This window comes from Cyanistes caeruleus, chromosome 5, assembly GCF_971803275.1.
Source record: "Cyanistes caeruleus chromosome 5, bCyaCae1.hap1.1, whole genome shotgun sequence".
Taxonomy (NCBI): Eukaryota; Metazoa; Chordata; class Aves; order Passeriformes; family Paridae; genus Cyanistes; species Cyanistes caeruleus.
In genome coordinates, this window is record NC_141705.1 from 27837201 (window position 1) to 27862222 (window position 25022).

At 36.7% G+C, this 25022-nt stretch overlaps 1 protein-coding gene across 2 annotated transcripts in view; it reads left to right on the top strand.

Moving 5' to 3' along the window:
* Window positions 1-25022, top strand: part of TRMT9B (tRNA methyltransferase 9B (putative)) — a 113298-nt gene that overhangs the window by 9834 nt on the left and 78442 nt on the right. The window lies entirely within an intron of this gene.

Consider the following 25022-nt stretch of genomic DNA (forward strand, 5'->3'; position numbering starts at 1 on the left):
AGCAATGCACTTACAAGTGTGTAGTACTAAATTTAAAGAGATAAATTGCAGGAGCTCTTAGTGCAGAACTGTAGTTGAATAATGAACAAAAACCAAAATAATAGCAAAGGAAGTACTAAAAAGGCTTCAGTTAAAGAAGGCTTTTTTTTTTTAATGAAAATTTCTCAATAAGGAAGTGTGCAAAAAGCAAACAAGTCAGCATTTTTAACGTTTATCAATATGTTTTCCTTCAGAGGAAAGTTATTGGCCAACAGTAATGTCGAATATCTTACATTTTTTTTTTCTGAGCTTTTATGTATTCGCTCTATAGAAAACATACAGGCTGGTTGTTTTAAAAATAATGTATAGCAAAATAAAAGGTAAAAATTTTAGACATGTGTTCTATATTCTGACTTGTTATTTAGAGAACAATTTATGTTGGGATCTATTTATATATTCTCTAATATATTCCCTGATAAAATATATATATATTCTCTAATATATTCCTTGCTATCAAGGTGGATGTTTTGCTTCTCTTTGTGATCGTCCTCTGAGATAAATAATATTGAGATACATTTGGTGTTGAATATAGTCTGCCAAATAGGAGCAGTCTCTTTGAATTTTTAATAATTATTGCTCTTCATTCTTATACAAGTATAGGGGGAAATTACAGTTATTGCATCATATTTATATTAAAAGTATGCCTGTGCTGTGTAATAAAGTCTTCAACCAAAGTAGAAGGGAGGAAAAAAGCTTGTTATGCTTGATATCTAGCCTCTTGGAAAAAACCTTTAATTTCTGGGTGGTCAGTAATAAATGCAGAATTAAATTCAGAGTTTCAGTCAATTAAAATACATTTTAAGAAATGCTTGTAGAAATCAGAAAATACTGGCAGCATACTTATAGTGGTAACTGTGGGGAAAAGTCCTTTATTTGTTATTACTGGATTGGACTGCTGCTAGTATTAGATAAATCGCTGAGACTAAATAAATCTAGATAATGATAAATTCATTGGCAATCTTTTAAAATTCTGAAGAGGTTGTTAAAGCTACAAAATCCATGTTTACTTATTCTTCTTAGGTTAGCTTTTTAGGATCAGAGGAGCAAATGCTCCTTATGTTGTAGGTATTTCTCATTCATAGAGTTCCATAGAGTTTTTCCATGTATATCCACTTTTTCCTTGTCTAATGGGTGTCCTTCCTTCAGAGGTTTTAGAGCACTGGGAAAATATGTTGTATCAAAGAGAATAGGAAATACATTATTTTTCTTCAAAACTCTATGACCTAGTACTCTTTACTAGATACGGTGTTATGTGAAGAACATGAGCTGAACAAAAAGCAGTTACTTTAATCTGGGTGGTGGAAGACATCTAATTAAAACACCTTATTGGCAATTGGTTACCTTTTAGCAGCAAACTGAATGTTACTGTTTATTCTGACTATCCAATATACTTTTTCTACTTTGATTTGTACCTTCTACTATGTCGTGTTTGCTTATTGAGCGTTATTAGCATCGCCCAGCAGCACATTGTGTGCTGTAGGCTGCAATATCACAGCCACATCTTTTCAGCCTCTCCTACAAACATGCTGCAGGAAGTGTACAGCTTTATTTTACTTCTGCCAGAGACACCAGATGATAGGGTTCAACTGGGAGACCATTCATCTGCATTAGACCAATGTCTTTCAATGGAGCATGGGATCATACAGGAGAGAAGTAAGCAAACAAATTCTTCATTTCAGCATGATTGTGTAAAGAACATTGTGTTTCAGGCTTCTCCCACCTATACTTCTCCTTCATTGTGTTTATAGAAGAAGGTAATTTGGTATCTGGTCTTTGGCTGTTGTCCACAAATACTCTATGTTGAGACAAAGAAGACTTCATTTAATTTTTCTTTTTTTTCCATTCCTGAAAATGCAATACAACATTTTTTATTATTTTTTTTTTTAAGATCAGACATATATTGAACATAATTTATCCATGCAGTTGTAACAAGTTTCAGTCATACTTAGTCTAGGCTGACCACACTTACTCACAGGAGGCTCTGTGGTAAGTAGCACATCCCAAAAGGATTCTATGTGATGTGTTCTGTCCTTGTCATACTATATATAGCTATTACATTTTAGGGATCTTTTTTAATGGTTTGCACCCCTCAATTTTTGATTGTCCAGGAAGGGTTTCACAAGGGCTGAAAGACTGTGATAAGCCCGTGCATATGAGAATATTTTTAAAATCACTTATTTATCTTCATATTTCTACCTCTAGTAAAAAAAAAAAAGAATCACCATTTTTTTAGGTGAGCAGCTTATCCTGCTGTTTTTCTTGGGTTTGCTGACATGCTGGATCTGTTTTACATTTGTGTTTGGCTATGCTGGTATCGGTAGATCACTTTAGAGCTTTGCCTTACTCCCAGTTTGTGCTTGCCCTGCACTGGAGAGCTGACAAACCTGCCATCATTTTTCTTTGTGACATACAGTAGGGCCTTCTTTTTACAAAGTACTTGGTTTGTGTCCTGAGGCTCTCAGCTGTGGAGATTTGATGTATGGCTCACTTTGTCAAGTTTCGTGGTTCCTGTAATATTTCATTCTCCTGCTGGTACTGATTTAACACCTCAACTCCTGGCCATAAATTTAAGCCAAAAGTTAACTATGTAGATTAGATGTAGATATTTTTTATTAATTATAGAAATAGAAGTTGCAATGTGTTTTTCTTTATAGTTTTTAAACATTGGAATGGACTGCTGAGGGAGGCAGTGAAGTCACCATCCATGGAAGTGTTCAGCAAACGACTGGATGTGATGCTTAGTGCCATGGTATAGTTGACAAGGTGGTGATCAGTCAAAGGTTGGACTTGATGACCTTGGAGGTCTTTTCCAACCTGGATGATTCTGTGATTCATAAAAAAAACGTTCTCAGAGGTTCTTTTTCTTGGTACTTGGATCACCTTAATAAAAATGGTGAGCAGTAAACTGTGGTGTTTACAGAACTAATTCTTGGGGGTAACAATCTCCCAGAATTTTTGAGTTCTGCAACCCCATTAACAAAATTAATAGTTAGGTCAGTAATTGATTTTAGGCTTAAAAGCAGGTTATAATGATTGCAGGCCTGAGTCATATCTTAGACATAGTAGCTAAGTAAACTGTTCTGGTAAAGTAAACAGTAATACATCAGAATGAAAGGTTTCTGAATAAGCTATTTGCTGATAAATTACAGCATAGCAGAGCTTGCCTGTCAAGAATGAGAAGCAAAGAAGGCATCAGCCTATAGTCTTTTTTTATCCAGGTGTCTTTCTCATTGTAAAAGGTTTACATTGTAAAAAAAATAATGGGAATTTGTAGAGGGACATTCGGGTAGAATAAGTAATTATTGGGAAGGAAGAAGCAAAATGGAAGGTGTATTTTTCAAAGACATCCTCCATGTATATTTACATAATGGGACTGAGTATATTTGCACTAATGGGACTGAGCTTTTTTCCTTGAAATCACCTCTTTTCCCATGGTGTAAAGTTGGCAAGTCATGGATGTACTGCTTTCCTACTTTCTGGTATCACTTAAAGAAAAATGTAGGTTGTGTTCAGATTGTACCATAGCTCAGATTTCCCTGTGTTGTCCGTAGCCTTTTTGGGAGCACAGTATTAACTGTAAACAACCTCTGATCCTTCCTTTCCTGGCCCAAACAGAAGCATATGAGTGATAATATGCATCTGTAAATCTGAAACAAGTCTTCAGTCTTGGTACTGCTTCATTTTGCAGCGATGACCTCCTTAATGTAGATCTCAATAGGAAGATGTAATGACTTTATCAATTCTTACTGCAAATAACAGTTTCTCTGTGGAATGACTACATTAAGAAATCTCGCTTTAAAATTATAATTTTAAGGTGATTTACATAGGAAATAACAATGCCTATAGTTGGATTGATTGTTGTTTTGAAGTAAGGACTTCTACGATGTTGTTGTCTTAGAAGTTTGAGTTACTTGATTTTTTTTTTTTTATTTGAGTTTTCAGAATACTGGATTATACCTTCTCTTCCACTATTGCTTCTACTGCATATCTTGTTCCTATAATTCTCATATTATTATTCTATTAAAATAAAATATATGCACCAAAATATATGTATGTACCCATGAACAAAGTATTTATATATTAAATATCTAAGTATTTTTTTTTTAATTGCATATTTGTTAGCTTCTTTAAGAATTTTCTGGGGAAAAAAAAAAGCACTTTTAAATAAAGAGAGTTTTATAAGTGCTTTAAATCTAAAAAAAAAAATTACTTTGGCCCTTCTGTTGTAAAAGTGGTGCAGTGTGCTTTTCTGCATTCCAAAAATTTCTTACAAGTCAACAGCTTGATTGATTGATAATTTGTATTGTGTACCAGAAGAGATATTCACTTAAAAACTGCTTGCTGCGCTTTTAGATCAGGGGAAGGACATGCAGGTAGAGTCACTGGCACCAGTGGGAGCTGCTGGTTGCAGTGAGCTGGTTGGGTTTGCCCTGCAGCCAAGGGCATGTGCTGCCCAAAGCGGGCTTGAAGGCCAGGCTGGACATGCAGCACGGGGCTGGTGGAGCAGCTTTGCTTCCCTGCTGCGGGGGTCACTGCTCCTTGGTGTACTGTGGTTTTCTGGTCAGGATCACCACTGCATAGTGGAGGTTATAGAAAGGAAAGGATCTTCTGTACTTTTATAAAGTGCATGAGCTTCCCTCCGAAGCAAGCAGTGTTAGTGTCATTAGTATTACCTGTGCTCGCCTGTATTCCTGCTTTAAATGCTTTGAGAAGACACTGCTATTTCTCCTGCAGTGGAGGTACCATCTTGTAGTTCCACTGCTTGACTCCTGGAGTTAGGATCAGGCCTTACCAAAAAAGTCTGTGGAGATGCTCAAAGGCAATTAAAAATTGTGAAGCAAAATCATGATGATTATTAAAAATTCCACTGTTACCATGGAAGGTGTTAGATAGTGCCAAATGAGATTGAGAAGTCCTTTTTCCAAGGCAGCATCCAATTTCTGATTTTCTTACATTTCAGATACAATAAAAGTAATTTTTTTAATTTTTGCCCCCTCAGTCAAGGTACAGACAGACAAACAAATACACATCTTGGATTATTAAAAATTTGAAATTATTTTTATTTCTTTAAGAACAATGGACATAATATGCTTTATTTCATGTAAACTCTCAGTATTCTCTATTTTAGGGTGGTATCATCCAGGAATTTTAGAAGGGTTCAATGTGCCTGTTGTGCTTTACAAGCTCAATTCTCTGGCCAGAATGTGTTTCTCATGATGAAGAAGAAAACTCACATATCTCCAGGCAGATGTTTTCCTGCAGTCTTGGCCCTTAAAAGAAAGGAATTTTGAATTCCTGCTTAACTTGGTTAATGTGCTGAGTTGGAGATATATTTATTCACCATTTAATAAACTGGTTGGGAACAATGTTTCAGATGAGATGGAGAAAAAAAATCATAGTCTGAAATGATGTTTAGTTTTCCCACTAGAAAATTGGCAGTTAACAATTGCATTATTTGTCAAAGAATCTTTCAAGCAAGAAACTAAAGTCAGCTCTATTTGCACAAAACTAATGGTCTAACATTGTAAACAATCTTTAATTACTTCAGTCATACGTAATGCATCCCAGAAGCAATATACATTTGATTGCAAAAGAACTGCACTTTTAGGGAAGTCAAGAAAAATAGTGATTTCTGCCAACCTTTCAAGTAATTATTTAGTATGAAAAGTTTGGCTGTAAAACTTTAAAAACTGCATTTTACATTGAGGTTTTCAGTGGAAAAGTATAGTTGTTGAACACAGCAGAAAGAATAAATAATTTATAGGGCCAGGGAGCAACAGATTAGTTTTTTAACTATTATCATTCTATTATGCATAACTGTTTCAGTTAAATAGGAATTTTACTAAATACCTGCAACTTCATATTAACTTTATTTTGGCTTGTCCTTAGATTTTGAATTTCATGAGTCCCACAGTACAGTTCCCATTCTTGATCTGCATAATCCTCGTGGAAGGCATCTGAGTTCTGGGCCACCAAAGCTTTGATCACATTAGAGATGGTGGATGTTTCAGGTGCTGAGCAAGAATGTGGACTCGCTTATGCTTGCACAGGGAAGTATTCCTGCCTTGTATGTGCTTTTAGGCAGCTGACTCCTGGCCTGACTTACTCTGGCTCTTGAGGAATGGAATACTCTCAGTGCTGGTAGCTCCATGAGCAGCTGCAGTGCCAGCTCCAGGTTCAGCTCTGGGTGAGACCCCCAGACAAGAGGCCATGAACTGGAACCAACCTTTGCACAGAGCATAAGGCACAGGGACCTGTGGTGTCAGCCAGGGGACCGGACACTCAGAGACACGGCAGGAGATGAGGATCCCCAGATCTTCCTGTGCTTTGACAGTGAGGGTATAAAACCCTAGGGTTTTTGTTTGGAGCCTCTTCTTGGCAGCACCAGCTTGAGCTGTTATTCTGTTGCTGCACCACGATTAAAATATTTGAGGGATCCAGACGTCTGAGACTCTGCTTTGGAAAACCTGGAGTTGAGCCAATAGGGAAACCTGGTCTGATTGTGTGAGAGTGGCATTTATAGCTGCAAAGGGTGCCAGCTTGGGTGGCATGAGAGGAACTGGCAGAGTGGCTTCTGAATGGTCAGATAGAAAAGTTGCTTAACACATCCTTTGGTGGCTTCCAGTTGTGTTGTGTCAGAGCAGAATGGGGTCAAGGTGCAATAAAATCCATGTGCACTGTTTTGTGCCTTTTGCTCTTGCCTTAACCAGTGTATCTGCACAAGTGTTAGGGCAGTAAAATGCCTGATGTAGCCACAAACTACCAGTCCGTTTCACACTAGAAAAATTTCCATGGAGATCTGTCTTTAGACAAAAGAAGCAGATGCCTGTGGCTACTTGGAGCAGCCACTTTCTGTTCAATTTGTGCCAGAGCTCCAGCACAGTGTACAGTCTGTGGTACTTTCGTTTTGCTGCTTTGCTGATGTTGAGGGAGGAAGGTGTTGGAAATCACAGAATGGCAGTTTCTGCAGAGTTGTCAGTGGTTCTTCCCAGCCATTGGTTTCATGCTCTCCTCCTTTTCCTCCTACTTTATGTATCAGGCAGCCACAGAAGTAATACTTGTTTTCTAAGAATTTTCTCTGGATTTCTAGGCACAGCTTATTTCATCACCCACCCTCCACCCCTCTTGTATGACAAGCCCTTTCTGGTTTCTGGAACCTTAGACAGTATGGAAGTGTTATGAGAGATGTTTTTTAGGGGAAAAAAAAAGCCCTTGCAGGAGTAATAGTAGGAAGTGCTTGTGTAGGAGTATGGTGGGAATTTAAATTTGCTTTGACAAACTAGTTGTTGACAGTGAATGATGTTTTGAGTGACCTTTTGTACAGCAGAAGTGGAGTTGTGCTGGTGGTTTTGCAACAGTGGACATTTCCAAATATTCCACCTATATATACATATATATATATATATATATATATACAACTTCAAGGTGACACCACTGCCAAGAATTAACAAAACAAGAGGCAATGAGCACAAACTGAAATAAAAAATAGGAATAATGTTTTTAACCATGGGGGTTGTCAAGCTCTGGAACAGGTTACCCAGAGAGCTTGTGGAGTCTTCATTCTTGGAAATACTAAAAACCTGAGTGGATGTAGCCTGAAGAGCTTGCTCTAGTTCAGTCTCCTTTGATCAGAAGGTGGCCCAAAGACCTCATGCAGTCAAATCTCAACCAGTCTGTTATTCTGTTGTAAGAAAAGGATACAATAATCCTTTCTAAAGTGAAGGTAATTCCCTGGAGTATTGTTCTGACTTCCTGCAATTTATGGTTCATACACTTCTTAATACATTCTGTTGTCACTTTAGAACCTTCAATTATTACACAAGATGTAAGTGTAAATTACACATACAAAAACACCAGAAACAAAAATAATTGTTAATGAATAACTCCAGTTTTATAGTCAATAGTCAGAAACATTTTAAACAATAAAGAGACAGACTTTGGTTTCTTTGAAATTTGCAGTTAAAACTTCCACTGGCTTAATGGGACAAGGAGCTTTATATGTCAGATTTTATATCTAACAGAAAATAGAAACTAAAGCAAAATGAATTAGGTTATTTATATATTTAAACAGTCTGTAAAACCAAAACCTCTGTAATAGGATGTTCAGGCTACATCTGCCTCCAACCATCAAGCAGCTATCTCTGGTCTGCTCTTTGCACAGTGCACTAATAGCTGCACCCACTGTGTATGTGATACTTACTGACATTATGGTCTGGCTGCTTGGCAGAAGAGAAGAGCTGGGAAACTTCATTATTCTGTAGAAAGGCTTTTAAATGTGTAGAAGCAGCTTGGGTGTGCACAGTTGAGGAATGGGCCCTTGTTTGTGACAAGACACTGTACTTTGCTGTACAAAGAAATCTCTTGATTTCTTATGTTTGTAAATGGAAAATATTATTGTCCTATTTGATAAATGAAACAGTAAAGCAAGCATATAAGGAATAGAATAAACATATTTTCTCACTAAAGGGATAGTTTCAGGAAAAGAGGATTAAAATTCTTGGAAAATCAGTGAGGCAGCTACAAGTGTCAGGTGATTATATGGCCTTATGTAAGTACAGTGGTTGGTGTCTAGCCAAGTATTTCTAAAACTTATAGGGTAACTTCTGTTCACATTTGGGCAAGCACGAATCTGAAAGCACTTCAAAACTCAGCATTGTTTGCTCCTATGTTAGACTTTCTTTTCAAAAAGAAAATAAAAATATATATTAATATTTTTTACTACAGAGAATTCTTAAAGGGGATGGTGTGGTTAAAACAGGGACTTCCAAGAATTGAATTTTGTTCCTGCCTTTCTTGTAGATCCCCTGTACTGTAATGGGCAAGCCATTTTGTAGCTTGATTTCTGGTATAACCATAGCAAATGTATTTGTGTATATGACATTGAAAAACACAGTGTGTGTTGGTGGGTGTGGTTGGTAGATGTGTTATCTAGATGTTGTATGGCAGTGTATTAAAATAATTCTGTTACTGTTTCTGTTTCATGAAAAAAAAGTACTAATTGGAACCGAGAGAAAAAAGTAGGTTTTTTTAAAAGAAATTTTACTCCCATTTTGTCTAGTAGTGCAGGTTACAATAGCCTGCTTCTGAAGGCAACCTGTCTTAAATGAATAATTTATTTGTATGGTTTGGTAGGTTTTTTAACATGTAATAATTTTTCTAAGTATTTTTTTTCACCCAAAGATAGCATTCAGAATGCGATTTTCTTCCCATAATGTTATTTTGCTTGCACATCCACTTTTTTTCTTTATAGCATGCTTAGTTTTTGTGCAGTTTATACCACATCACTTTTCCACTTTAGGTTTGATTTATCTTTAAACTTGTTGAGAGGCATAATACCACTGAATAATTATCTCAGACTCAGGCAAATCTTCAGGTATTTAGGAGAGAGGGAAGACCTTACACTGGCAGAACATTGCTTGAAGGGCTGAAGATGACTGGCTAAATCTGTTGAGTACTAATTAGGTAGAATTTGTCAGTCTGTCAGTCAGTCTTACAGATTTTCTTGATCACATACTGAACATACACAAAAGGAGAGACAGTGAATTCAAGAAATGTCTTCATAATGATGCTTCTTTTGAAAGAGATTTATGAGCTGATGTTCAAGCAGAAACATAAAATGTTTCCATATGACAACAGGCTGAAAGATGTCAGATCTCAGAAAAGGAAGTTAGAATAGACAAGAATGCATTTGGAAAGCTGTTAGTTTTTACTGAGGGTGTGAATTTGGACATCAGAGAACTCCTATAATGCCTGCCAGGCTGTGTTCTCTGTCCCCACAGGGCTTTTAACACTAGAGTTGCCCACCAGGCAGCATCAGATGAATCATCATGAAAACTAAACAAGACAACTTTACTTGAGAGAGAGAGAATATAGAATATGAACAATCCAACTGCCATCTGTATGTTTTCCTGATGAATGGCATTATCACATCTTTTTGTGCCAAATGAGTAAACTGTTTTCACCACACAAATACTGTCTATTCCAGCACATATTACATGCAAACTACCAGCACACATTTCAGGGTGATGTTTGCAGTGTGAATTCACTCTGCCAGTTGAAATCCTATCCAACAACTTCTGGTAAGAAAACTAATGCCAAAAGAAGTGTGGGTTTGTGATGAGTGTCAGGTCATCAAAACTCCACAGCTTTCCAGGGGCTTATAAAATACAGCTGAGTCCATCTCTATCACATTACTTACTAATGTACTTACAACCATCTGACTCAGTTACAGAGAGATGTACAAGCTGAAAATGTATATGAAAGAAAAGAATAATGGCAAATAAGAGACTTGTATGCAGGAGCATTTCAGTGAACTAGAAGAGAATAAAAAGACAAATTAAGATGTTGTGGTATTCTCTGAGTGTTTCACAAGAGCCTTCCAGCACATCTAACCTGATTTCAGAAAGGAAAGTAACATTTTTGGTTTACTGTCTGTTGAAATAATACAAATATGTATTCTGTACTTGTAGAAAGAATTCTTTTTAAACATTACCTAACTTTTATAAAACAAACTTCTTTTTTTTTTTTTTTCCAGAATGAAACAGTTATCATAGCTAAACTATCCCTCAGATAAGGTTTTCATATTAAGAAAACCTAGAGATCTAGATTCTCAAAAAGTATTTGCTAGCTTAAATGTAGCGACTTTTAAGATCTTAAGTTTTGGCTCATTGAGTGGTGTTTCTTTGTGCAGTCTGTCTTATGTACAAGTAAGCCTACTAACAGATTTCCCAAAGCCTCTGTGCAAATCCACAATTTCTGGCAGCTCATTTTTATTCAATGATAATGTGCTTTCTATGGAATAATGGTAGTAGTGGACCAATGGCTGCCTGAGCAAAGCTCAGTGGAAAGAGAAAAGTCATAAAAAAACTTCAGCTTCTCATATTGATTAGAGAAAACTAATTTACAGCAACAGAATATAAATGCAGTCAGAATTCACACTGTAAGATGAGTATATAAGGGCAGCAGTGTTGACAGTTTAACAGTTGTCTTCCCTGGTCATGGTGCTATTTGGTGCTTCTCATACAGCACTGTTTAGTACTGAATGTTTTCTAACCTAGAGGATATCAAATGATCTTAGTGCTGGTAAGGGCAGCATTGAAAAATGCTGCCATTATAGAGCAATAAAAGTAAGATTTACCATGAAGAATATTTCCATTATACAGCTTTCAGGAGTAGTGCAAAAGAACTTTCTGGAATTTTGCTTGTGACAATGACCTCAGTCTTTGAAGATCCAGCTGGAATTGGATTATACTTGTAAACAGTACATATTGCAAGCTGTTGACAAAAAGTTACACTTCTTTTTATTATTCCTTTAAGATGTGTATTTATGTTGCATTCTGTATGTACTTTTCACCTCAAGACTATATACTGATTAATTTATGATGCATTTGAAATCCCCCCGCCCTTTGTGATAAACTGCTATATGTCACTGCTGTATGTATGCATCATGATTTTTTATGACAAGAAGTAAAGCACAATGCCTCATTGATAAAGCAGTGCAAAGATCTGAGAGATGAAAAATGAACCTTTGCATGAGATTCTTGACATTGAAATGGGCATCTCTACAAAGAACTCATTAGACTTACTGAAGTTGTTAAGACAAGAATCTCAATTTAACCTTAAGTTTCTGAAATATTCTTTTAGTTGAAATACCTGGCCCTGATAAAGTAGAGGACCAGAGATTACCTAATGAGCTACTTAATGTCACTTCCTGCTGCATCTTGTGTTTATATGCCAGCTCCTGAAGTTGGGTATGTGATCAACTGTTTAACTCTGGGAAAAATAACTAAGAAAACAAGAAGATTACAAGATATAAATTTAAAATCTAGAAAAAGTTTTAGGAACTTGAAACTAAACAAAATAATAGTTCTCCTTTATAATAAATAAAGCTAACACAAAGAAATTTTTAGTATGCAGTGATATGGGTCTTGAAGGGGAGAGACTTGTTTTAAGCATTTCCTGATACTATTTGCCAAACTCTGTTAAATGATTTACGGAGTGGTTTCAGGGCTCAGTTATTGTACAGTTCTTCAGTGTTAATATATCACTCTTTCATCTGGAATGGAATTAACAAGGAAATTATTTCTCTTGATATTTTCTTGGAAACAGTAATAATTTTTTGTGTCTCACAACATTTGAATTCCATGATGGCTATTTAAAACTGTTTAATTTTTTTTTAAACATCTTTAATCATTTCCACATCGTTTCTCTGTTTATCTTTCACAAGAATCTCTAATATTACCCACAGTGGTTCTATTTCTCTGTGTCATTCTTTGCCATATTAATTACCTCATTAGCTCTCCTTTGCTGTAGGGGAATCACATTTTTCTTTCAAATTGTGCAATTTTAAAAATTAAGTAAAATAAACTGGAATTTTTTCAAATCTTGATTCATCCTTTCAGACCACAACAAATAATGGTGTACCCTAAACTTTTTTCCCCCAGCTATGTCAGATAGAAGATAATATTTGTCCCACCAAGCTTGCCTTACTTCCCTGCTGAGTGATCTGCATTCACCAAGGATCTGGTGTGGCTGAAGGAGGAACGTGTCTAAAGAACTGGGGGTTGTGTAACACGTGGTTCCCATTCTTTGTTAAACCTGGGAGATGAGCAGGAGCTCACACACAGTAACTCAGTGCTGTACAGTCATGGAAGACACAATGGGGTCTTTGGGCCCTGCAGTTCCCCTCTCTGCCATACAGGGCTGTGCTCTGCTGGAACTCAGCTTTGGAGCTGTAAACATCCTAGGACGAGAATTGCAATTGTGTTCTTTGAGAAACTGGCCCTTAGCAGAAGTCCAAACATGGAGAAATTTTTTCCTGTTCTTTTGTCAAAAAAATTTCTACCTTAATTTTTATTTAATTCTTCTATTTTTTTACAGCCTATAACTCGAAATGTTATATCTGCAAACATGGACAACCCTGATAGTTGTTGCTTAGCCACTTGCCTTGTGACAGCATATTCGATGTCCAAAAAAGCTAGAGGAAAAATAACATTTCACTAGTTACTCTGGTTTTGCAAGTCATCTTCTGAAATAACTTCTGGTAAAAAAAAAATTTGAAGCAGAACCATAAGGTATAAAATGCACTAATAAGAATTCATATGTTTAGTTTGTTGTAACTTCTCCAAAATGTCTACTGTGTTGTTGACTCAGAATAGCTTTCAAAGTAGGAGAACTGGATCTCAGCCATGATACTTGCAAAATCAAAATTAAATAAAAAAATACAAAAAATAAAATAAAATATAATTAATTTGTTGATCCTCTGTGTTCTGACAACCTAGATTATCCTCATGATAACCTTTGTAATCCGTGATTTCAAAGTGCTATACATAAGAATGTCTACTTGTTAACAAAGCTTAGTTTACTTGTGCTGGAAATTCAGAACATGTCTGACTGCTTTGCAGACCAGAAGAGTGAATTGTGTTACAGTACTGAGAAGGTTGATACATAAAAGGAAAGCAAAGTCAAACAAATACATAAATAAGAAATCTTGAAATACAGGTTTATTAAGTTACATGGTAGCTTTGTTAATTCATCAGGAAAGAATGTTTGGATTTTTTTAACATAATGAGCACATGAGTCTGTTTATCACATGCCTCTATAAATGAGTGTCTTTGCAGATGTTTTCTCTTTACTGAAAATACTTTTTCTCTCCTCAGGGCATGCTACACTATTAAATTAAACTATGAATTTCTTCGCCTATTACAGAAGACACTTAGAACACTATGGCAAGCATAGCAGTGGCATAACTTTTTAATACCAGTTTTAAGAATTATTTACAGATTAGTGTAGCACCTATTTATTTTATCTGGCAGAACTTTTTAATATAAATTTTAAGAGCTATTTGTGCATTACTGTAGTATTTCATTGATGCTATGTCTTGTTAATCAAAAATGATCAGCTAATTCTGTGGAGAGTGATACCTCTGTGATAAATATCATTAATTTCACTGATTGCTAAATGGTCTGGGTCACTTAGATAATTTTATTATCCTAATTAATTATTAATCATTTGTCTGTCCTATTCATAGTTCCTGTGTCTGCAACCACTCTTCTTTCACAGTGAGGTCTAGAGTTATTCTCTAGTGTCAAATGTCATGTTGTTAGTGGTACCTCAACAAAACCAGCTGTTAATGACTGGACAGTTTTTTTCAACAAACAGAATAATTACAACCACAGAAACTATTACTACAATCATACAAAACTGTTTCTGAAGAGGCTTTAGAGAACTCTAGAGATGAAAGGATGAAAGAAAAATAAGGAGTTACTGTGTAGTTTAGGAATTTTGAATTACAAAATATTCAGATATGCTCCTGTTTATATTACATTTCAACCTGAGATAATTCACTATTCATGCCTTTTACAGTAAAATCCTGAAGTCATTTAGAAATGTAACAATTAGTAAGGAATAATAATAGCTTTTATTTTCATACCCTGTTTAAATGTGGTACCTGATGACTTCTTAGCAGTGAAATTTTGCCTCTGCTCCCCCTCCTTTCTTTTTTTAAACTTAAAATGTTCACATCTGGGTCTTCTGACTGAGATCATACTTAGGGAGGTAAATATTACAAACCTAGAATGTCTTTGCCTTCCAGTCAAGGTTGGCCTTGTTGGTTGCAAGTATACTGATACTTGCAAAGTTAAGCAGTTGTCACATTCTTTAAATATAGCTGTCTTGCCTGGGCATAAGAAACATTCAGCATAGTTTGCACACACAGTAAATTACTTCAAGCTCTTCCTAAGGGGAATTTTCTTGGCATAATTTCTATGATACATGTTTTCCTCAGAAGAATAGCTTAAAGAAACAGAGTATGAAACTGCAAGAGATGACAAAGAGCTGTAAAATTAGCTTTGTATTTTGTGATAATGTCTGTAAAATGCTTCCTTGTTTGATACAAAGTGGACATGATGTAAAAACCACATTGTGGACAGAAGTGTAACAGAAGTCCTGACAGGGCACTGTTCTAGCACTCCATTGTATAGCAGCAAAGGATGTAACCCTCTCCTGCAGAGAAATAACCCAAGGTAGTGCTACATTATCGTGTAACATTCAGTTCCAGTAGTTTGCCTTAGTTTGAATCAGTCACCAAGAGAGGAAAGCGATGTTGGGCATGTGTATAGTTGTGGTAAGTTATTAGTGTTCATGCAACACTAGCATCCATCAGATTCTAAAGGAATGGAATGCAGTGTGTCTGCAGTGAGGATATGTTTATATTGGATAAGCCTGTGCTAATGCAGAGTGTGATTTTCACCCTTTTACTCATGCCACTATCATATCTCTTGCAGACCAGCCACATTACAGCCTTACTACAGTGGGCTATGGCTTGAGTGCTTTTCAGATGTGGAAATGGTTTGCTTTGTGTATCTATAGTAACCACCTGCTGGCATTTTCACTAAGTGCTGTGCATAGGCTGAGGGTGTGTGACTGTTATTATTATCTGCTTTATAACTTATCCCAGAAGGCAATGTAGTATGTGGAAGCTAAATTATCTTGAAATAAAACAGTTCATGATCTGAAGTGCGTCAGCTCTGGCAGCAAAGATGCTCATGAAGTTTAATTGACCCTGCCAAAAATAACCTTTAATATGAATAGAGAGACCTTTGGGTGTTACAATTTACCTTTCTTGATCTGAGAACAAGTAAAGCATGGTGGCTGCGTGGGCTGTAATGCTCTCAGCTCCTATCACTTCCCTGTATGGCAGACATGCCTTTTAGTTAATGGTACAGCAATCAGCAGGTGAATTTATGTTTTATCCAAAACATTGCTTATAATTAAGTGTCTCATCTTCTTGGTGGTGCCTAGTTCTGCTGAATTGTTTTTACTCAAGTAATAAACATTCCTTTGCACATTTCAAATAGCAGTAAGTGTAGTGGCAGTTACATATGATGAAGGATTACTCAATGACAGCATCTTATCTTACCTACGTGTGAAAGGCAAGAGGTTTTTGTGATTGTGAAATTACCCAGTGAGCAAACTTTCTTAATAATTCACTAAAGAAATCAGTTAGAAGCAAAGTTAAGGGTAGAGAAATAATCAGAAACTAAAATCATCACATCATTTTTCCAAGTAGAATACTTTAAAACTTGTCAAGCTGCCGCTGCTTGACTCATGCCACTATACCCCTTCCCTAGCACCTAGCCACACGTGCTTAGGAGCTGTTGATTTCCTCCTCAAATGTTTTTTTTAATACCATCTCCTTTGGGCTGTGGTGATAAAACATGAATAGACTTGAGAATAAAAATGAGGGGGTAATTACAATCACAGAATCATAGAATGGTTTGAGCTGGAAGGGACCTTAGATAATACCTATTTTCAACCTCCCTGCCATGAGCAGGGACACTCCACACTAGACCAGGTTGCTCAAAGCCAAATCCAATCCGGTCTTGAACACTTCCAGAGATGGGACATCCACAGCTTCTCTGGGCAAACTAATAGTGATATTGAATTAGTGAGACTGTGATATATTGTGATATTTGTGAATTAGTGATCAATATTACTTTGTTGATGTCTTTGCATGTTTTCCAGTGAAAGTAATTATGAAGAAATTCTGACTCTCACTCTGTTTCTTGTCACTCTCTTTCTGTCACCATTTTACAACAGGTATTTTGCCACTAAAACCTATTTCTTAGTAGGTAACATATTACAGAGCATGGAGTAGCATGTTACAGAGCTTGGTGTATATAAGTTTTATACTGTTTCTTCTAGGATGTCTTGTGTATGTAGAGAACTATCATAACATAAAAACACTTTATTGCCTTAAAAGTAGACAATGAAAGAAGTCTTTCTGTATGTTGCAAATCTGAACTCAGGTGGAATTCATGTTACATCACTTTGTAAATTATGTGGTTTTAAAACTGTGGTTAGCAGCTTGTTCTGATATTGCTATTCCATAAAAAAGTTAAATTAGTTTTTGAGAACAGGGCAGTATGTTCTCTGCCATGTCAAAAGTGAAAAGTGCAGCTTCAGATACTGGAAGTTCCTGCCAGATGACACAGTTTATATTAAATCATCCAACCCTTATGTTGATACTTTGCTGTGCTGTTCTGCCTTGTGCAGAGATGGTTAAAAGAGATGTGTCCTTGCAAGACAGGGTAAGTAGGCTAAGCACAGTCATCCTGCTTTATTGCTGTAACATCAAATCACTATAAAATCTGCAAACAAAGCAGATGGGCAAGGAATCTACAGCTTTCCCAATTAATTTACATAATCTTTAGCTTTTCAGCTCAATTTTTATGTACAGAGATAGCTCCTCATCATTTGTATGTAGAATCTCTTCCCTTTCCCAGGCAGATCATTTTAGAATTTTTGAAGCATCATGATTCCTTCACATCTTTAAATATTTTAATTATGAAATCCCTCTTGATTGGTTGAAATTAACCTCCTCCTAAACATCCACAAGTAATGATGGTTGTTGGCTCATTTTTATTCCATTACTGATAAAACAGCAGATGATAAGTGATCTGGCAAGTATTGCAACATTCTGGCAGCAATTATTTGTTTAATTAAATTATGCATGACAATGTTGGGTATAGGCTGCTCTGCTATGAAGCCTGCCTGTATGGGTAAGTGTCAGTTTATATTCCCTAACTGGGTGCAAAATTCCTTATATTCAGTGAACTATTGGTTAAGAGTTGCATAACATATAACAGCTGGCCTTTTTTAAATTCATACTCTAGATTATGCAGGGATAACATTTTGGAGTTAAAATGTCAAGCATTTTCCTTTTTTTTTTTCAGTCTTGCTGGAACCCACAGTATCAAACCTACAGTTCTCAGAGACATGGAAAATAAGTTGGGTATGAGTTTTAAAACCTGCTGCCTTGCTGACAAGGCATTAAGCATAAAGAAACATCATAACACCAATCAGCAAATCATCAGCTTCTGGCTCCTCCCAAGTTTCAGCTGACTTCCTACCAGACCTGTGAAGCAAGCTGTAAGAATTATCTTCCTCTAGGCACTAGGCAGCAGTTTCCAAGTCAGCTTGCTGTACAATGCCTGCAGATACTTGGTGGAAACAGCAGATTTTATCTTGCCTGGGGATTATAGTCTGCTGCCTGAAAAGATGGTGTTGACAGTATGTTCCCTATTAAAAATGCAGTAGTACAGTATACAACTTACATAATCATCCACTCAGTAATAGAACTCTTCAAAACACATCCTTACCAATCTCCTTTGAATATAAGCAGGGACAATAACAAATTCTGCTTTTAGGATATCCTTGACTGTTTAACTTATTCATATCTGTATGTCAGATAGGAAGGTTGGAATCATCTAGACTAATCCCCATGCTCAAGCAGCATCTGCTAGAACCAGTTGCCCATGACCACGGCTGTCAACTTTTTAATACCTCCACAACAGGAGATTCCAGAGCCTCTCTGGGCAGCTCATGCCAGTGTTTGGCCCCACTCACTAGTAAAGAAATGTTGTCTTGTGTTCACACGGACTTGCCTGTGTTTTCATTGTGCCCATTGCCACTTGATCTATTGCTGGGTGCTACTGGAAAGTCTGTCCCTCTCATTCTTGTTTCCTTGCATCAAGTATTTACTGAATGATAGGATAATTTGGGTTGGAAGGGATCTTTAAAGGTCATCAACTCCCCCTGTGAGGAGTATGGATGAGGCTCTGAGCTATACCCTTCCCCAGTCCATTACACCCATGGTTGTGCCTTATCTTTCTCTTCTCCAGGCTGAAGAGTCTCAGCCCCTTCTCATACAACAGATGCTTCAGTCCCTTGATCACCTCTGTGCTGGACTCACTCATTAAGTCCATGTCTCTCTTGTACTGGGTAATCCAGTCCTGGTTGTGCAGTGCTCCAAACTGTAGTCACACAACTGCCAAATGGAGGGGGAGGATCACTTGCTTTGACCGATTGTCATTGCACTTCATATTACCCAGGGTGATGTTGGCCTTCTTTTCTGTGAGAGTGCACTGTTTGTGATCAACTTGTTGTCCACCAGGATCCCAATGACCTCCTCTGCAGAGCTTCTTTCCAACAGGTTGGTCCCCAGTATATATGGTGCTTGTGTTTATTCTTTTCCATAGTTCTCTTCAGGACTTTGCATTTCCCCTTATTAAAATTCATGAGGTTCCTCTTGAACCAAATCTCCAGCTTGTCAAGGTACCACAGGGTAGCACAACCATGTGGTGTTTCAGCTACTCCTCCCAGTTTTGCATCATCTGTGAACTTGCTGAGGTGCACTCTGTCACATCATTTCAGGTCATTAGTGAAGCTGTTAAACAGTATTAACCCCAGTAATGATCCCTGGATTACACCACTTGTGACCTTGCCTCCAACTGGACTTTGTGCTGCTGATCACCACCCACCTTTCAGGCCAAAGCCTGGCCTTTCAGTTAATTTTCAAGTGGTGTAGTTTTCTAGCCTTTAATTTGTCAGCTCGTCTTTGAGGATATTATAGGGTCTGCCTTAACTCAAGTTGGGGTAAACAGCTTTAGCTGCTCTCTCCCCTCATCCAACAGGCTGCTCACCTTGTAGAAGGTTATCAGATTGCTAAAGCATGATTTCCCTTCTGCAAACTTATACTGATTTTTCCCAATCTCCTTTATTCCCTTCACGTGTTTGGGAATGTATTCCAGGATGATTTTCTCCATCATCTTTCCGTGGATATCAATTGCTGCTATATTGTTTGCCTGTGGTTGCAGAGCCCAGAAAATAGATTCGATAGGAAAGCTGCCCTATTCTTTTTATTTTAGAGACACTTAAATTATGAAATCTCTATATCCTGGATTTTCTAAAACGTCTCTCAGTTATCTTATGGAGATCAAATTGAAATTTGTCTTGTGGCCAGTGAATGGGAGGAGGCATGGAAAAGTAGCATGTAGAAATCCTGTAGAGCATTGCAGGCAGTGGGGCTTCAGGGACTAAGAGGAGTGTTTGGGATGTGTGCACAAAATATTGTGTTTGCAATGAATTCAAAAATATATTTTTTTCCTGTTTTCATAGTCTACTCCTATTAGAGCAATGCTACATTGAAATTAACTTGATTAAAAAGAAGTCTAAGATTCCCAGTTAATGCTTGGATTTATTTTATGAATGAAACCCTGAAGAGTGATACAAAATCAATGGTCTTGCAAAGATTTGGGAATGCTGCTTAAAACTACATCCTTCAAGATTATTTAATTCCATTTTGGCTTTTCAAGACTGTGGATGGACCAGCAGGAATGTGTGATACCAGCTCCCTTATTCCATTTAGCTGGATATCACCTTACCAGAAGTGTATCTGTAGGACATACTGGTGGGTTTTTGTGGGCAAGTGAGAAATTACCCACCAAACTAACCATGGCAGAGCAGGACAGAAATTTGAAATCTGTCAGAAGATGCCTCAAAACAATGCATATTCTGATAGCTAATTTTCATTTGCTTGCTAATTAAGGAAGACAAAGTCATTCCTGCTGCTCAGGAATGCTGCTCATGTTTTTTTAGTCTTTCTCTTCAACATAAATATTTCTTCTCTTTTTAGGTGTGGGTAAATCAGACAAGAATCTAGGTGGAAAGGCAATCAGACAGAATAAAATTATGAGGCTTTATAAATAATCCTGTTTTGAATATACTAAATATACTCAGAGAAGTTTTGTGATTGGATGCAGTGTATGTAAAATCAAAGGTCTAAGAGAAAAAATTGAAGACAATTGTCAGAAGCTTTTTGTTCTTGTGATTGAAGGCTAGAAAAAATGAGTTTCATATCAGCACCGCATTGTCAACAGTGTTGAATGGCCTAAATACTGAGGCAATTAAAAAAATTGTTATGAAAATTAGCTATGCTGGCCAGATAGAGAAAATAAAATTTAAATTACTACTATGGCTTGTTTGTGAAAATGGTAGTAAGAATTCATTATACTTACTCTTGTGAGAGCAAAACCACCAAGCCTCTAAATTATTTCTTACTGTTTTTAGCTTTTAGGTCCCTCCTTGAAGTTTAGAATTTTGCCAGGGAATTGTCCCATGTATTTTCAGATCAGGTTCTGAAATTTTTTCATCCTATTTTGATCGTTATCTTTGTCCTGCTTTCTTTTGCAGCAGTTTACAATTTAGCTCAGTATTCCATCTGCTCTTCCCAAAGTACCAAAATAATATAAACAACACATTTGTCATGTGTTCATGAACAATTCTATTCTATCTCTTGCAAAGTGACTGCAGGCACAGAAGTGGGGAGTTTATCACCATGATGAGGTTATTTGATACGATAAACAGCTGGGAGATGAAAGCTCATCTGTTAAGAAAATGTTTTATCTCATGTTGTGAGACATTTTGAATATGGAACATGAGCTGGTAGTTTAAGGTCAATCCCTATATGAAAGTCAGTGCCTACCAGGAAGTGCCTAAAACATGTGCAAGGCTGGTTCAACTCCTTTCTCTCCTTGTGCTCGGAGCTGCTCTGTTTCAAAGAGTGCTGTTCAGGAATGTTACTGGATGCTCTCACACTAGAAGATAATAGTATAAAGTCTGTAGTATAAAGAATCAGCTGAAATTCTGCAGTTGCACTGGAGGATTATTTTTAATAAGTCCTCAGCTGGCATAATGTGCAAGTATTGCTTTATGTTTCTGAAAAGCTATCTACCTTTGATTCAATACCATCCTGAATCTTACAATTTGATGCTGTGACTACTACCAGCTTGCAGATCCCTAGTTTAAATTACCTCTTAAGAAATTTAGTGTATCTGTTTCATGTGGCTAATTTCTGTTTTCACTCTAGCAGAAGAAGAAAGAGGAGGAAAGAGGAAGAGGGAGTCACTGTTTTGTGATGACAGGATAAAATGTGTTTCTTTAATTCTTCCTCTGCAGACCTAAGGGGAATTTTGGAAATATTTTCCTTTTGAGAGTTATCTCCACTGATTTTCTCCTTGTAATAGTGCTTAACATTTTGAATGCTCAGCATCCAAGTAAAGGACAGTATATATGGATCTCTTGGGATAGCATGTTTTAGCTGTAGAACATCCAGATTTCTAATTTTAAACTTAATGGATAGAGTTGACAGTTTTATTATCTGTTTTTTCCTAGTGCTTTTATTTTTGTGTGGAAAGATTCTGATCTCACAGTTCTACAATCAATTTTGCTTTGGCATCTAGTTCATGTTTTCCCAAGAGGCATAGTTAGTTCTTGCTGATCACCCCTCATGGCTGAAGGAAAATGCAATGTACATTTTAAGACTTTTTCCTGAAAAGTAGCCTCTGTGGGATGTTTACATAAGCAGACTGCAGTGTACCCTGTTTTTTGAAGGCATTTCTGATACAGTGGACAAAAACCATTACCTGTCACTGTTTGTAATAATGTTGGGGTGGGTTTTTTTTATTCCTTTTTTTCTTTTCTTTATTACATTCTGCAGTGTTCTTTTCTGGTTTAGGAAGATACTGATTATAGACATTCTGCAATATTTTTTCTCTTGCATCTGAGCATTATCTGAATTTTTTTTTTTTTTTTTATAGAGGGACTTTGAGAACCATGGGTCCTAGTTATCCCTAATGTACTAGATTATCTGGTATTTTTCTAATAACTGCTTATGTCTTAGCCCCATACAGCTATCTTATTTCTGTTAATACTATTTTTATCTCCCATATTCATAGTGCAGGATTAGATTGTACAGGCCTGTTTTAAAATTATTTACTGATTCACCTTTATTTTGATGCATGAAATTGTGCATTCTCAAAAATCACACTGTGCTGTGGCATAGAACTTATGTTTTATTGAATAATTTTATGTAATACTTCTGGAGTAGATGTCCTGTCATGCACAGCCCATTAGATACATCAGGAGATTCCTCTGTCTCTTGTTGGTCTAAACTGCATGTAATCCCTGAGATCACATATGCTTATTCAGCATGCTAATCTGCCAAAAGAGAGGTTAGCTAACATGTGGCCATTTCATTGTTGCTGCCTTTGGCCAAATTGGTGTCACTCTTTAAGGAATTGGACTGATGCCTGTTGCTGAGTCTGGCCTTGACAATATGCCTATGTTCACTGCTTGTTTCGTTCTGGTCTCACTGCAGTGCTCTTTCTTTGATCTTTCTGTGCTTTTAGGCCTGTTGTGCTTCTGTTGCTGTTTAAATTCTAGGGTCTCCTAGCTAAATTAGAGCTCTGGCTTGCCTGATTTTTTTCCCATTCCCTTTTGCTTGAAAGACTTGTGTATCTTAGATCCTTATCTAATCTGATTTCTAACAAACAAAGTTGAGAAGTTCAAGATTAGAGGCTCTGTTAGAATGAATACAGGAACTTTCCCCCCACTTTAATGCTCTGTGATGTTCACCCTGGACAATGCATTCTTCACAATTAATGTATGCAATTTTTCTTTAGAAGTCTGATTGGTAAAAAACTTGGACTAAAAACATATATGACAGAAAGAAAGGCAAATGCAGAGCCCTGTTGCTATTCCCACTCCCATCCTGTAGCTTTTGTCTCAATTAAAGCATGAGTACACAATTTATGTACTCCTAAGGAACCAAGACCTTGCAAAGCAAAAGTGAAGATGATGGAAAATATATTTATTTCATTGACATCATACCCATGTTCAGAGGCTGCTTCCTTTCATCTCTCCTCTACCTCTGAATTGGTCAATCTGCCATGTCCACTGATACTGCTTTTTGTCAAGGAAGCTGTGCCTTTGATATTGCCAGATTTAGATTTTATCCCATAGATTTCAGAAAAACATGTACACTAAGTGGTTTGCCTTACTGTTTGGTTATTTCTTTGAAAACCTTTCCATTTAAATGCAGAGAGACATAATTTGTCCAGCTGCTCAACCTTGCCATCAGGGACATGTTCCAGGGATAAGCAGGATTTAGCAGAGGTTAAGGGGGTATGTCTGTACAAGAGCTACTTGTTAATATATTAGTGACCTATCACAGAAGGATTCACTTCTGGCAGGAGCTAAGTGCGGGCTTGGTGCATCAGCTGATCTCTGACAATAAGCTCCATTCTAAACTACATTGCTTGATCTTTTGAGGCTCATCAATTTCTAGAACAGTATGTATTGCTTTTTGAAATAGCTAAGGTAAATACTTAATCTGATAAAGATTTAATGGAGGAAGTCCTGTATTCATAGTAATTTTTTTTGATCTCAAGCAAAGTGCAGTGGAACTACAATGTTAGTTTTTAGTACCTTAACAGCTTCTACAGAAATATGCTTTCTTTGGCATAAGCTGTATAGCTGACATAATCTGTGCTAGTTATGTATTGTATATTAACTGCAAACATGGGATGTGGTATAATGAAATCCAGAGCATATCAGAATTAAATTTGGCATTGCTGCAGGAAAGAGCCAGTTAATGTCCTTGTGTAATGCTTATGTAATAGATTAGATTCTCTGCCTGACTGTTCTAGTTGTCTGTGGTGGTATATAAAAAGCTTGTCAGCTTGCTAGTACTCAATTAGCTCATTCACCACGAGTAAACTAGTTTTCTAGCTTATAGGAGCAAAGTACTTCCAATCCTCTAATTGGTTTATGCATATAATCTTTTCCACATACCAACAAGTGCAAAAGTTGACTGGCTAATAGAATTGGAGAATAAAGGGAGAGAGGGGGAAAAAATACAGAAAGATCTATAAACTCTATCTGTATGGCCCACTGTTTATTAACAACACCATTTGTTACTCCTTCAGTTCTTTTTGGTTACTTGAGACAACAGATAAATCTTAACAGAGAAGAAAAGGGATCATAGTCATCTAATGCATAAAAATGTTTGGTTTTCAAGATACACAGTTGCTTTCAAGCTCTCAAACTTAATTTTTTAATATATATTATTTTAATTTCCTACATATTTTCTTTTTAATGTTTTTAGAGGATACAAGTAGGCTTTAGTTGTCACCTGTTATAAGTTTTTATTAGGAAGTTGTACATTTTATAAAACTTACAAAACAGGTAAAAGAGGAAATTCTCTCTTTAGAAAACATGTTTGGAGATACCGTGTCAATATTAGTGCAGGGTCTTTGAAAAAATTATGCCTTATAGTCTATTTTATGGCATAAGAGATGACC